This window comes from Gymnogyps californianus, chromosome Z (assembly GCF_018139145.2).
Source record: "Gymnogyps californianus isolate 813 chromosome Z, ASM1813914v2, whole genome shotgun sequence".
Classification (NCBI taxonomy): Eukaryota; Metazoa; Chordata; class Aves; order Accipitriformes; family Cathartidae; genus Gymnogyps; species Gymnogyps californianus.
Window position 1 is genome coordinate 9,417,754 of NC_059500.1, and position 14,951 is coordinate 9,432,704.

At 50.2% G+C, this 14,951-nt stretch overlaps 1 protein-coding gene across 1 annotated transcript in view; it reads right to left on the reverse strand.

The window, feature by feature from the left end:
- The window catches only part of PLPPR1 (phospholipid phosphatase related 1), a 138,596-nt gene extending 136,876 nt beyond the window's left edge, over nucleotides 1-1,720 (reverse strand). The window contains exon 1 of the mRNA XM_050913040.1: nucleotides 1,677-1,720. The gene's annotated coding sequence lies outside the window, so the exon portion shown is untranslated. The remainder of the gene's footprint in view (nucleotides 1-1,676) is intronic.
- Nucleotides 1,721-14,951: the final 13,231 nt, after the last annotated feature.

The following is a 14,951-nucleotide window of genomic DNA, read 5'->3' on the forward strand; positions in this document are numbered from 1 at the left end:
CCCTAAGGTCCTTCCCATCTTTATTTTTAGAAATACCGCGCCCCAAAAATCACACCTGAGGGTAGTGAAATGACTTAAAAAAGAGGGAGGTCCATGGCAATGTCCTCAAACTAAACTGGATCTTGAAATTCAGAGGCTGAGGGCAGTCACACCGAGTAGCCTCTGCCTCAGAGGTAACCCCTTCTGCAGTAACTCCTCCAGAAACCTTCCTTCCCAAGTTAAGCACAAAAGCCCACTGTACGAAACTGAAAGGTTTTAAAAAACGTCCTTCCTTGTGCCCAAGTACAAACAGGCGGAAATCTGAGCACAGAGCCATGACCATCTCCTCACCATACCCATCTCATTTGCAATAGGGAGGATGTCACCTGAAGTCCCTGCTCTGTCTCAGGTGTCTTCATGGCCCCACAAAGACCACATCACATGCAGCACCAGTACTGTTACTCTTACCCATTTATTTCTTAAGTACTCACCCAGAGAGATCAAGAGAACTACTATACAACCTCAGATGTTAGCTAGGAGATGTCATCTCACTACCTGCAAGCTTTAAACAACAGCCGATCAAAATGCCTGCATTTTTTCGTTTTAGTACCACCTAGGTTTTCTAGAGATGCAAAAAGACTCAGCATCACGTCTCTCAAAACATCCAAACCCGACAGGTACATTGCATATCGTGACATTTTTGCATCTCTGCTCCAAAGCACCTTTTCCCTGCAAGCAGTGTATCCATCCCGCCCTGCTGCAGCACGCAGTCTGCTCCCCAACTACCACCCAACTCCGCCGCACTGCGAGAGGCCGGGAGAGAAGCGCGCAGCCGGGGAAGAGAGGACCAGGAACATGGTGTCCGCCTTCGCTGGCAACCGCCTCTCCGTGGGCTGCTGGCGGGAATCCCCGCCCTGTCCCCACTCTCGGGGCGCAGACAACCCACGCGTTTTCACCACGGACACGCTGGGACGGTACCACGGGCTGCCCCGGCAGCGAGCTGGGGCGAGGGGAAGGGGGTTGCTCCCCCAGGCACCCCGGCCCAGACAGCGGCCGGCTGCCAGCCCGCACAGCTCCGCCGAGGTCGGGAGCAGAGGCGGCGGTGAGGGACCCCCCTTTCAGGGGGAGGCTCCCGCGTGGAAGGGGCGCGTCCGCAGCCCCACGCCAGGGCAAGGGCCAGCCCGGCACCCGCTCGTGGGAAGAGTGCCCCTCCGCAGGTGAACCGCGCTCGCCGCGGCGCTGCCGCCGAGCGCGCTGCTCGCCCCGGCGGGCCACCCCGCGTCCTCCGCTCGCCACGCGGCGACCGGCGAGCCCGCACCGGCCCCGCACGGCCCCTGGCTGGTGCCGGCACCCCGGGCGCTGCCCCCGCGCTGCTTCCAGGGCATCCCAGCGATGCTGAAGGACAACCCCGCAAGCTCCCGCGTCCCAGCCCGCTTCGGCTCGCAGAACGGCGGCGGGAAGCAGGAACGCCGCCGCGGCGCCCCGGCTCCCGCAGCCCGGACGCCCCCGGGGCCGTGTCGGGCTCCTGCCGCCTCCCCGAGCCCCCCCGGCACACGGGGCCGCACGGCCGGGCCGGAGGCACCTCCGGCACCGGGCTCCCACCCGCCCCTCGCCGCCCACCCCGGCCCCCCGCACCCCGCGGGGCCGCACGGGCAGCCCCCGCAGCGGACCCCCCGCACCCGCCCAGCCCGGCTCACCCCGCGGTGCGGCGTGGCAGCCCCGCTACGGGCGGCGGTCTCCATGCGGGCGGGCGGGCAGCGCCCGCCGGCCGGGCATCGTGGGCCGCCCTCCCTCCTCGGCGCGGCGGAGAGGGGCGGGGGCCGGGGACGCCCTCCCTCCGCCTTCCTCTGCTTGTTCACCCCCTCCCGCCCCCCGCTTCTCCCTAACGGTGCCCGGAGGAGAGCCGCCGCCGCTCCTTCCCCATCGCCCGCCTCTCCTCCTCTGCCTCCCCGGGCGCCGGCCCCGGCTTTCCGCCCCCCGCCCAGGTTGCGGAGCGGAGGGAGGGGACAGGGGCCGGCCGGGGAGGGGCGGGCGGAGGGGAGGGGAGGGGAGGGAGCGGGGTCCCCCCGGGCACCGCCGCGGCTCCCCCCGCCCGGCCCCGGCGCCCTCCTTTGTGCCGGAGCCACCGGTGCCCCGCGGGGGCGGGGAGCGCCACGACCCCCCAGCCCGGCGACATTTCTCCCTGGAGTTCGGCAATTGCCAGGCAGAGGCTGGACGCGGTCCGGCAGCCCCCTCTTGCTGTTCCTCCCCCGGCCCCCGCTGCGGTGAGCACGCAGCTCCAGTGGCTTCACCCAGCACCCCCACAGGCTGGACTGCACGCCCCCCCAAAAAAGGGAGCGGCGAGGAGAACGAACCCGGCGGGCAAAGCGAACACACAGAGGGAGGAGATCTGGGTGACCCGTAACAGCGTTCCTGCCCCCAAACCCCGGGGATGCTCTGGGTTAGAGGACCCTCGCAGCCTGGAGCACAGGGCATGGCAATGGCAGCAGGGTGGGATCCAGGCCCCGGTCCCGGCCTTGGCATCGCCGGCGTGCCTCCTTCTCCCCTGTCTCATCGTGCGCGCGCAGGGCGCCGGGCAGGACGGCTGACCAAGAGTGCCGCACGGTGTTGCGGGCCCGTGCTCAAAAGTCGTCCATTGCCCCATCCACCGGAGCGGCTCTTGCTGGGCAGGAGCTGCCGGGCCACTCTGAACTCCTGGGACCCAGCATAACCTGTCCTCAACAAGCTATCGCTTACGAGGCTCGGTGAGAACAGCAAGAGAGCAGCTTGTGCTTACTCTGCATTAGGCTCAGATTTGCCTCCAAGTCACAGATGTGTTATCCTACGTGAGAACGGTGCCGCCCCAACTGTATGCAAGCCAAATTCCTAGCTGGCAGGGCAAAGAAAAGGTGACCCGGGAGTTATTCTACTGCAAATGAGCGCAGAGTCCTGGCTTCCCGCAAGTGTGTGAAGTGCTCTTGCCAATATGCCTTGACTGTAAAACGGAAAAAACCCGACATCCACAAGCTAGAGTAAATCATGGGAACAAAATCGGTATCTGCGGAGCAATGGAGTTTCATTCCTCAGTTGCCAAGGGAGCTGCAGAAGCGTTTCTGGGGACTTCATTACCCCCCGTTTCACAGGCGGGGAGCACAGTGCCACACGGCAGTGAGGTGACTCGCCCGAGATCGCCAGAAAGCCCAGACCGTTTGCGTCTCACCAGCATGCATCACGGGCCACAGGGACTGAGGGGCACAAGCGGGCAAGCAGTGTACAGTCATGCCCTTAGGGCTGAGAAGTGTTAAGTTTTGTCTGCTGCAATGCGGAGGAAAACATTTGTGTATCCAGAGCCCTTTCCTTTGTAAGACATCAGGAGCACAGGCACAGTCCGCTGAAGAGCTCTCAGTTGCGGGAGAGAGGTTTTCCTGCTCGTTTAAGCAGTGCAACAGCACGGGCAGCATTGGTCTGATCATAGCCAGAGACTGCTATTTACCCAACAGATCAATCAAGCGAAGTTAATTTGAAGAACGACTGCTTGGAAACTAGCAGGCAGATGTGTTCTTTGCAGCTTCACATCCCTGCAGTTGCACTGTTTCTTTCACGTCTCTCCGTAAGAGAAGTGGCATCTACTGTCCTTGGCGGATGCGGAGGAGGCAGAGGGAAACCAGAACACTAACGCGCCTTTCTGCTGCTTCCCCACTTTGCACCATCAGCAAGCCTAGTAGAAGCAGAGCAGGAAGGCAGGATTTGTTTTTCCTCCTGCTTTTTGGTCATGTGGATTTCTGACCTGCTTGTCATTTCAGGGAAGCTCAGCAGGGCATGAGGTTTTCTTTCCTCGTGTGGGTGTTGTGCGGCTTGCGTGGAGCTACAGCAGTAGCAACAAGGGCTATTTTTAGCCTGAAGTAGGCCAGGCAGCTCCAGAAGACATATTAATAGGAGGAACATTTGCGAACAAAACAAGCAAACAGAAGAGAAAACAAAATGAGAAGTGTAAACAAGAATCATCTTTTACCAGAAGCACTTGCTCAATAGTAAACGTGTAGAAACTGCATCCTGCATCTCAGGGGACATGACCCCACCCCACGAAAACCAAACAAATGCAACCTCTCCACAGGATGTGTTGCCTTCAGAACAAGCAAAGTATCTTGTTTTAGCGCCGTACATCTGGACTGGGATTTTGAGAGATGCCCGGTTCAGCAGTTTTCAGTAGGCATTCATTTCCCAGAAAAAGCATACCTAGCCTGGTGAGTTAAATAGACATGGACCTCCTTCTTAGAGTTCGGTACACACCTGTGTTTTGAATCAGAGTGTAGCTGGTACCCAAAGTGCACTGAAACTGGTTGCCCAACTTGCTGGGAGAATACCTGCCCACGTTTGTTAGTGAAACCCTGTGGGCAAGGTGCTGCTCTCTATGTGCAGCTCTCTACAGCAGGCAGAAGGAAGAGGTAAGGGTATGTACTATAGAAGAAAGATTCCTTTTTTACTGCTGAAAGCACCAAGTTTTAGTTTTCGACCAATGATAATTCAGTGGGGGGCACGGATATCTGTCAGCTCCTTCGTCTAATATTGGAGTTGGAAGACTAGATTGCAGTAATTCAGCAGTCTGTACATCTTCACGGCAGAATGAGTGTAACGACATTCACCACAACCACGTGTGTCCTTCCCACATGGACTCACATAGCTGGTTTTTACTGATTTTTGTAGCTCCTGGCAGCAGTTTCTCCTCTTTCCAGAGGAAGTCCCAATAAGACATCTCACGTTCTGACTCTTCTTACAGCGTGAGTCACTCCATTGAAGCCTATTGCAGGCCACATTCAAAGCTGTTTGCTTGCCTGAGTGTTTGGGTAGATCCAATCCGGAAATCCAGAACAATCTGTGTCACCGTCAGCCTTTAAGAGCTGAGCTTGCGTAGCACAGCGTAGAGGTTGGAAGCAGTTTCCCCTTCGTGCAGGGGATCACAGTGACACTTCATGTCTCCACCAGGAGAGACATGGCTACCAACGTCGTACAATCACGTTATCCCATCCCATGTTGTAGCAGGATGCTCACAGTGACAACCAAAGTGTTTGCTATATTTAGCGTGCATTTGCTTGCTGTTAATTTCATGAGACAATTTCCTCAACAAGAAGAAAGAATCAGCACCTTTTGCTTTATTCCTCTAATTCATAAACACCTCTTTGACGTTGCCATCTGACTTTTTTCCACACCAATATGAATACCTACAAGGTTTCAGATGAAGTCATGTCAGAGTTTAGTGCATAAGAATGCAACCAATTTAGGCCACAACTCTGCAAAGCACCTAAAGCTAGGCAGGTGCCCACTGATGGCAGGTCAGGCGGCAGTTAGGGAATTTGTCAGTCAGGCGTCGCTCTGGAAAGCTGGGGCTGACGGCTACAGAGCTGCCAGTGAATTCAGTCTTGGGAGATTCCTTTTCACTATGGTTTATTTTCTCCTGCTATCTTGAAATGACGTGACCCACCCCTCATCGCTAGCCAGAGACTTAACCATACCAATTGTTACGGTGTCAGATGTTTCTGGATGGAAATTCAGTGCACTTATTTATGTCGGTCGTCGTAGTCTCAAGAGCAGGGCACGCTGCTGTAGTACTACTGTCTCTTAAAATCTAGATTTACACAGCTTCCTTAGATCACAGACTGAAAACTCAGTTTCTCTAAGATCTGAGGGGGCCTCCGTAGGCCACCATCACATCCAAGAACTTCCTGAGGGGCCAGGAAGGAGGCACCATCCCTGCCCTGATGTGAAACTCCACACCAGGCACTGGCCGGACTGCAGAGGTGCCGTAAGCCCGTCTTCACAGCAGTCAGCCTGAGAGGCTTCCCATCTCAGCTGTGCGCAGCCCAAGCAAGCCTCTCATGACTAATTCTGAGTCGTCTCTGCAACTGCCAAAGTCCTGACATAGGTCAGGACCGCTTTGTGCTGGACACTGTCCGACCAGCAAGCTCTCGACCCCTACGGTCTGCGGCGGTGTGCTGCACAGGCAGAAGACCTGGGGGGAAGAGCAAGTAGCGGAGAGGCATCCGGGATTTCCTCTCACTCGTTGCAGACGAGGCACTGCGTAGCTAATTAGTCGCAGGAAAATGCACCATCTGTTTCGCCTGTGTAAGATAACAGTATTCCACTTCAGGTTCAGGGAAGACCGGTTTCAGAAACAACGCTATACCCACACCTCCTGAAGGTGGACTCTTGGCCACAGGGAGGTATGATGGGAGCTGCTATTTCTCATCAACCACTCGGTAGGCTAAATGCAAAGCCCAGTTTCTTATCTGAGGACAAAGGATTCAAGCATAAAGTAGAAGTGGAAGCCCACAGAGAGGGAATAGACCAATTTCTAACATGTTACATTGCTACTACAGGTATGAAAATCTTCTGGCTGCCAGTGACACGGAAGAAGACTTCACCATGGAGAAGATTCATGGGGAAAGGGAACAAAGCAACCTGGCAAGAGGGGTGTGAATACAACGAGCAACGCACCCTGCGACGCAGGGAATAATCCCAATTATTCACTCTTCAAGGAGCGGGGAACCAGCTCCCTGCTTTTCAGCATCAGATGGATGCTTTCTAGCAAAAACCCCTCTATACGCATACCTATACACATACACACACACAAGGCTGCTGATAGGGTGTGATACAGCCGAGTTTGGGGAAGTCATCTTGTAGCTGTAGGATAGCAAATTCCACTTGCATAATAAAGCGTACTGGCAGGCAAGCTCAAGCTGAGTGGGTGTAGGCTTGTAGTACGCTTCAGCAGTAACTTAGAAAGCTCTTTCCTTAGCACATGTGAGGAGTTTATATGCCTCCAATGTGGTTTTTTTAGTTTCCTTAAATTTTCTGGCACCTTCCTATTAACAAGAGAGAAGATACTATCTCCATATGGGTAACAGCAAATTCCTAATTACTGTACAGGAAGAGATGAACAAACCAGAATTTGCCCTGTATTTTTTCTGGTATGTGCCTAAAACCAGCACTCCAGACAAACAGCCCACAATATCTGAGAGCAAGATGTATACCACAGCCCAGTTCTCTCTGTTGTGCTGTATCTGTTGGCTTAAAGCCTCAAATCAGGACACACCCTCTATTTACCCTCTATTACCTCTGGGTAAGCCCTGCCCTAACAGGCAGATCAATGGGATTCCTCCTGTGTGGGTCACTAGCAGCCAGCCCATTCAGAAAACCAGTTATAGCAATGGGAAGAAGTTCCCCACACGTTTGAACGTTGTAAGGTTCAACGAGGTGCAGGCTTACCTCATTAAGCCCTCTTCCCCATCATTTTGTGAGCCTTTCTGGCCATTGACCTCCTATGCCAGAACAGCTGTGCAGTTCCCCCCACCAGAGTCCTTGTCCACGTGAGCTGGGACATGCCAGACTGTACACCTCAGAAGGCATCTGCCCCCTGTTCGTCCAGGAGTGGGTGACAAGGACCAAGCCACCAGAGAAAGCAGAGTGAGCGATCCACAAACACTGTTTTCCCTTTCGGGGCTAAGAACTATTTCAGGTATTGCTACTCAGGTATCTTAAGAATAAACTTTGCTTTTCCACATAGGATTTGAAAGACTCAAACAAACCTACAGGCAGTTTCAGAAATATATAGCGCTTACTTTTTGCAGGTGTAGTCCTCAAATTGATGCTGAGTACTTCCCTTGCTACCTGCTTGGGGTCTTACTGAGGCCACTTGATGCAGAGACAAAAAATCTTTTGACAAGCATAAGGACAAGGAATTCACCTGTATGACAGCCATGAAGACTAAAACTATTTCAGTACAGCTTGAAAATCTCACCAATTAGTTGCTCAGACATGAGCTAAAAGTTAGAACTTAGTGAAGTTCTAGCTTTGTTGAGATGGCATATGTTATTTTCTTCAAGCTTTCTGAACATCATCCATCGTACTAAAGAGCAGTGAATTTAACCTCCCAAATGAGATAACTTCTCCTGGACCTAATGCCCTGAAGAGCTGGCTGGGCAGGAGAAAAGCCTTACAGGCTCTTCATATGCTTAGGCATGAGCATTTAGGGAGGTTCAAACAGGCAACAATGTAACATCTCTACACAAGAGAAGAGGCATTAGCAAAAGAAGCAAATTGATGCTTTCAGAACAACTGCATCAAATCTGTGGAGACTACATCTTCAGCCTAGCTCACAAGTAGGTAAATGAGTCAGTGTAGCATGCAGGTGTTTGCTCTCCAGTCTAGTGTTTAGATTTCACAAATGTGGGCACCTCTGTAAAAGCTTCAGGGTCTGGTCAAGCCTTTTTTAATTTTTTGCGTAAGAATCAGTCTCAAAGCACAAGCAAGACTCAAGGCTCTAACAAATGAGGCTCCTCCTGATTTTCTGTGAGCAGGTCTGCTCTGCAGTGGTTCAGATTTGTCTGAGTTGCAGACCTTGGAAGTAGGAGGGGTTGTCCTACACCAAGCTGTACCAGTTTAGCTAAATTGGTAACCCTGCTATTTATATATTTTCGTATCGACCCACAGTAATTTAGCTTGCCAGTCTTATTTTGCTGAATTAGATTTTAGCTTCTAGTTTCTATCCAAGCTGTGCAAGATTTTCCCTGGTATATCTTCATGAGTGTTCAGTTTACATTAGGTCTTTTCATTCTTGTACAAACATGTTGAACTGCACTTTCTCTTCAGGTAACATTCGTACTCAACAGGATCTTATTTTAGTACTCAAAGCCTGCCATTCCCTTTCCATTACTTTGCTTGCTTTTGAATACTGTTTTAAAAAGTGTATTCCATTTTTGGAGGTAGCAGCTCCTGTGCCAAAAGGTAGCCGACTAATTTTGATGTATCAATGAAATTTTAAAACAAAGGACCCTAATCTTGTGGCCTACACAAGCCATAGTTTGTACTTCAGTGGTTTTTACTTGATTCTATTTGTTCATGCTGCAATTACACCTTAAGTTAAAAGTCCAGCAGCACTCAGGAGTCGAGCAAGTCTTTCTGATCATGAAATCCATCGATGTATCCCTGGACCTCTTCATCCTAGAGGGAAAGCACAAGCAACAGCTCTTCTAAGTGCATTTTAGTCTGATCTCCAAGGATGGGCATTTGAGCATGCTTACCGAGCTATTTAGACTCATGCTACAAGACCTGCACTGAAAATCACGTTAGGGCTGCAGGCAAATGAGGAGAGCACTGACTGGGCTCTGGCCTGAGGTTAACCAAACTGAAGAGGACGTGGAAAAATGTTGGACATGACATGAGAAGACTGTTGGACATAACAAATAGCAGCGTGAGACACTGACAGAAGTTACGGATGGTGCCGTGAAGGACGGCCACATCTCACAGGCGGCTAAGGGTGAGTTGTGTGAGACATGGCCAAACTCCACAGATAACTGGGGGGAGCGCTAAGGACCTTTTGGGAACTACAGTCTTGCAAAGCTACCACACCCAGGTAACTGTATCAGGTATATCACATCAGATGAAGATTACCCAGGTAACGGTATCAGAAATACCAAATTTGGTGTTTGTGGGGAAGAAGTAATTTGAGGTGGGGTGTTGATTTGGGGAGGAGACCGAGGTGGACTTCAGAAGGTACAAGGGTGGTGAAATGGAGGGTTAAGAAATGGGAAAAGGGATAATAAGGTCTGCAGACGATGTGAGTGGGGCTGTCTGGGGGCAGCCGTCAGGCAGCCCTGCACGTGGGCACAGCAGCTGGAGCAAGACAGTGAATAAAACCTATAGCTACACCTTCGCCATATGAGTGGGGCCTGGTCTGAGCCTCAGGAGGACTGGGTGGGAGCAGTCGACCCCTGTACCTGGGTGGACCAAATCGGGCATCCTTGTAACACCATGCAGGTGCCCATTCCGGGTGTGGCAGCATCGGGGGCTGCGCAGAGCTCCCACCTGCCTGTCCTTCCTCTGCTCTCTGATGCTGCTCCAGGGATGGGCCAAGAGATTTACACCTCTGCCATCCCACCATCCATGTCCTTGCCTCCTAACCCATCTTCAGTGCCTGCTGTTTCGTGGTTCCAGGACCGAGCTGTCAGTCATTTGCAGCAATGATGAAGCACGAGAGTTTTAAGGAGTATGAGCAGCTTTGGAAAGCCTGACCTGCCAACGTTAGGGTCACAAACAGTTGTTAGATGTATCACCCAGTGTCTATTACTCTTTTCTTTTTCTCCAGTGTAGGAGTAATTTTAAAAGCCCTTTAGCAAGGAAGTCACTTGCCACCAACTTAAAATGAGTTGCCTTTATATCAGCCAAGGACTTGATCTCCCCCTGCCCACTCTACCTCTTTCCTGCACAGGAGCTTCCCCCTCTGTGCTCATCTGCTTACTCACGACTGCGCAGCAGAGCTCAAAGGTGAGTGTGATGCCTCCGAGCAGCAAGCTTTACATCAGATCCAATGCCAAGGTGAATTTCTTTGTTTCCATGTGCTCAGCCTAAGAACAAGATTAGCATGCGATAATACAGTGCCTGAAGTTTAAAACTAATTTGAAGTTTGTAGGACAGCGCTCTAGAAAGTAGGTTATTAAGAAGGGATGTAATTATTGAGTTTAATTACACGGTCATCTGTCATTTTTGTTAAGTCCAACTACATCCACGTGCAGCAGCTGAGAATCAGGTACTGAAGTCGTAATGATCATTTTGGTGGGTCAGGAACCTGGGACCTGAACTAATCTGGCAGTTGGATAATGCTTATGTCAAAGAGGTTATATGTGGTTTGGTGGGGAAATGTGGCATCACACAAGAGCATTCAGGGTAACTGCTCCATTCTACAAGGCTTGATATTAACCCGCTCGCTCTTCTGGCAAAGCAGGTTTTCCGTCAGGTGTGAGGAATGGAGCTCCAGAAAGGCTGCTTGTAAAGTCTGGGGGTTTAACAGCTGGAAGTGCAGCCTGGAACAAGGCTTCTTTAGAAGGTCCTGTTTGAGAATAACCTCATTCTGTCAGCAAGTGCTCATCACGACAGGAGAGCAGAAAAGCCAGCTTCAGTGCTTCCTTCCCACTTCAAGAAACTACCTATGAGTGATGACTGAACTGGCACTGACTTCTTTTTTAAAAACCATTACGAGGAAGGAAAGGTCCAGAAGAGGAGTTCCTACAGACTGTTCCAGATTTACTGCCCATTGAATTGCTGTCCACAGCTGTGGTACCTAGATTTGGGAGGGTTGTAATCCAAATCTTGCACTGTATCAGTGCAAGCCAGCCGCACAACCCCTCCAGCTCTGCAGCCAGTCTTGCTCAGACTTAGGGCCAGGTGCATGGGTATTTCCTGGACGAGCAGAGCAACGTACGGGGTCCCACAGGACTGGCCGCACCAGTGTCTGAAAATAATCGTGATAACTGTGGAAGTGACTTACTGGAAATCCATAGTTTCTGCTTTCTCTTCCTTTCCAAGAAAATTGTGCATCTTTGGTGGAAAAAGAATAAGATTCAGTCTGGTTTTTGCAGTATTTATTTTTCTGTAGAAATGAAAGACAACAGAACACGCTGCGTAACAAGAAGGATGGCTGCTTTGGTTAATCAGAGACAAGAAATGAGGAAAGTCAGTGACTTTTGACTCTGACCTGATTCAGCAGCCCTTATTAAATAAGGGATATGCATTTGACTGTCTCCCCTTTTGGGGAAAAAGTGGACCAGTCCAGCTCATCACCAGGCAGGGATTGCATGCCTCCCTGAACAACAGTGTGATGATGAATCATAGAATCATAGAATCATACAATAGTTTGAGTTGGAAGGGACCTTTAAAGGTCATCTAGTCCAATGCCCCTGCAATGAGCAGGGACACCTTCAGCGAGGTCAGGTTGTTCAGAGGGCCGTCCAACCTGACCTTGAATGTTTCCAGGGATGGGACATCTACCACCTCCCTGGGCAACCTGTGCCAGTGTTTCACCACCCTCATCATAAAAAATTCTTTCCTTATATCTAGTCTAGATCTACCCTCTTTTAGGTTAAAACCATTACCCCTTGTCCTATCGCAACAGGCCCTACTGAAAAGTCTGTTCCCATCTTTCTTAGAAGCCCCCTTTCAGTATCAAAAGGCCACAAGAAGGTCTCCCCAGAGCCTTCTCTTCTCCAGGCTGAACAACCCCAACTGTCTCAGCCTTTCCTCATAGGAGAGGTGTTCCATCCCTCTGATCATTTTTGTGGCCCTCCTCTGGACCCGCTCCAACAGGTCCATGTCCTTCCATGAATGGAGTCTTAAAAAAACCCCATAAGTATTTATATATGCATACCATTTGTATAGAGGTGACAAGCCATCGCCAGCCAAATCAAAGTGTAGGCAGAATAAGAAATGCCATCGCAGCTACAGAGCACTTTGGGTGGCAGCCAACAACCACCTACTGCCCTGCGGAGGTGCCTAATGCAATCTAAGTATCAAGAAGAGGGTAAATTGGAAAGGCTTGACAGATAGGTTTAGCTATCAACCAATAGAAAAAATGTATTTCATAAGAGAGCCAAGGTATGAACATGAAGCAGAAAAGACTTTTCTCCTCTGAGAACAGCTTCACACGAAGACCTCTCTAGGTTTTTCATGATGCATTTGATCATACTGTGACTTGCCAAGGTGTGCATTTAAGAACGAGGAGGATACACCATTGTCTTGAGTAGAGAGACTTCCAGGGGTGTTTCCAAAGGGTGACCAGAGCTCTCTGCCTTATTCACTCCAGTAAGCTCATTGATTTAAGAGGGCCATCCACAATGTTTGGAAGGGAAGAGAGGAGAAAACAAAGAGAATTTGGCTCCACTGAAGTTTGGTCCCTCAGTTAAGAAATGCTTCCTCTGTGAAAACTATGGTGACTATGTGCTGTCCCTGCCACTTCTCTTGGATGAGTTTTGGGGTAGAAGACAGAGGAGGGAGGGTGGAGAAGAACCTACACATTTTTCATCACCACCTTGGGCCCTCCTAGGTTTAATACAAGATAGAGGAGCATCAAGTAGCACAGAATAGGATTTTTATCAGGTACAAACACTTTTACTTTGAATTGACTTCATTAGATTTAGAATGCCTAAGAGTTTAGAAATATTAGGAAAAATGTTTAATTTATATAATTATTCTATACATGTGATTCCTTTCTCTGTTCTCAAGAGGATCACGTTTAGCTCTCCAAGCACCACGATTCTACATACTTATATATCAGAGGCAGACACAGTCCATTTTGGGATCAACCACTATTTTGCTCTTGAAGGGGCAGGTGCACAATCTGGTCCAGAGGAATTGTTTCCCTATACATGAGCAGATGTGTCACAAGGGTATGTAGAATCTCCTGTGATAGCTCAAGAGATACAACCGAAGCAGGGTCCTGTAGACCTGTCACAAGTCGTGGTGATTCGTCCTTGACAATGAGAAATATAACACTCCCTACTCAACAGTCTGAGCAGAGCAGCTGTTTCTGAACATTGATTCTTAGAGCAGTTTCAGGATACACACCAAAACCTGATACCCTAGTGCTTTATACTACCTCAGGGTTTCCAAAGGAAGTGTCTTCTTTCGGTCATTGCAATCAGATTTGTCTGTGGATCTTCCAGAGACCCTGGCCATGACCAGGTATCTCATGACTGTAGGAATCAGAGACACCAGGCTCAGTAGAGGACTTGAGATGATCAGATCAAAGAATCAGCACAAGCCTTACAGCTACTAGATATCTAATCATTTACCTAGAAATTGTTCTCTGCCACCAGAAAACCAGGGTCCCATCAAGACTTGGGTCTAGATTTCAAGCCTTGAAAAGCCTGGAGGTCTTTGGTAGTTTCTGACTGGGAGAGGAAAGCCAGGGCCTTGGGAAGGTTGAAAGGAAGTAGCGGCTGGTCAGAGAGACACAGGAGTGGTGTTTCTGGACAATATCAAGGGGGATAAAGAGTTAAGTAGTTCATTTTGGCCCTATATCAGTTGCTCTCCTAAAAGGGAATGGATATTAAATGTCAACTAAAAGAAGAAAAGGAAAACAGAACCAAAAAATAGAAGTTAATACACACAGTGTCCACAGAGTAGTGGCTCCTCAGATACAGGTTCCCAGAAGCAGGGCTCGCTTTGAAAAGGCAGCACAACCCAGTTTGTGTAATGACAAACTCAATTCACATAGCTCCTCCAGGATAAAGAGATCAGTTTGGAAGTGATGAAGGTAAAGAATTTGGATACTGAGGTTGTTGCATACAATCCTAGGCCAAGTAATGCTTGGATTTATTCACTTCCTTTAGAGAGGTTCTGATTACTGATAAAAGAAGGGGAAATGACAGGGAGAGAGAGAGACAGGCAAAGAGAGAGAACATGCAAAGGATTAACTGTTAAGGGAGCAGGTAGAGTAGAAGCACGTTGTATAGTTACTCAGCTCCAGCCCTTTTGTCCATCCCAGACCTTACTGAAGAGCAAAGTTGAGCTTTTACCACGAGTCAGAATAGCCTTGCATTTATACGAGCAGCAGGAGCTTCCTGGGTGTTAGGCAGCTCACTGGCACCTAAAGATTTTCTCCAGCTGTTCTCCTGTGTAGCTACCAGGTCTCCTAGGAGCACCAAGTTGGTGCCAAACACCTGGCTTATTAAAACAAGGAGAGGATGAGGAAGGAAAGGTGACAGGCAGTAACACCCCACCTGAGCTGCTTCAGGACCGGTGCTGCAGATTGCCTCCTAGGGTAGCATTAACTCCTGCCACTGAGATGAGTCCTCGGCACTGACTTGACAGCACCAATTAATTCTGGAAGACAAGATGAGCCTTAGCGCAGAGACTTCCATCAGCCCAGTTTCCCTTCTCTATCTCTGGCTGTCCCCCTGTGCCAGCACCAGCAGGGACCTCCATGCTAAAGAGGACGGAGGCATTTCCATACCACCTCTCCACATCTCCACCATGAGCTTTCGGACATACATTAGCCTGAATCGGAAACTCCAATTTGTCTTTGTTTAGCAAAACATGGGAATTGCGAGTGGCAGAAGCCCACGCTCCACTTGCTTTAGGAATGTGAAGACTGCAGCTATTGCAGAAGACTCCTGCTTCAACTAAGCTGTGGCACTGTCTCCCAGAAAGACAAACGGATGCCT